Here is a 563-nt window from a genome sequence, read left to right on the forward strand (position 1 = left end):
TAACGCTGCAATATTCAATAACACTGTCTATATTTTAAATTAATTTACCTGTACGTATTTCAAGTCTATTGTATTTAAAGTTCGCATGGGAGAAGACTGATGAATAGTTTCCTTTGGGATATTATCTCCGATAGTACTAAAAAAAAACAAATTACAGTTTTATCTGCGAAAGATTCATTTAAAACAGATATATTAAATGCATACGTTACATTACATATATTGTTTTTTTCTATGATATTTCTTACGATAATATTTTTTTTTACATATTATTTCGTGAATACATTCAATGTGTGTTGTTTTAGTCATGTTGTTTCTTTTGTTGTTTGTTCTACTGCTTTTTGAGATGTTTGTGTACGTATATTTGCTCTACATATATTTTCCTAATATAACTTTTCCTCGGAAAACGACAATAATACATCTTTCTTACACTGACCATCCTTGATTCACCTAAATCCACTTAGCTCCTGTTGCATTTTTTGTTTGTTGATTTTGCTCTTTAAAGCAAAGTCGAACATGTCGTGCCACGCTCATGCTGTTCTTTAGTGGCATGGCGATGCGCCTGC

This window comes from Penaeus monodon, chromosome 24 (assembly GCF_015228065.2).
Source record: "Penaeus monodon isolate SGIC_2016 chromosome 24, NSTDA_Pmon_1, whole genome shotgun sequence".
Classification (NCBI taxonomy): Eukaryota; Metazoa; Arthropoda; class Malacostraca; order Decapoda; family Penaeidae; genus Penaeus; species Penaeus monodon.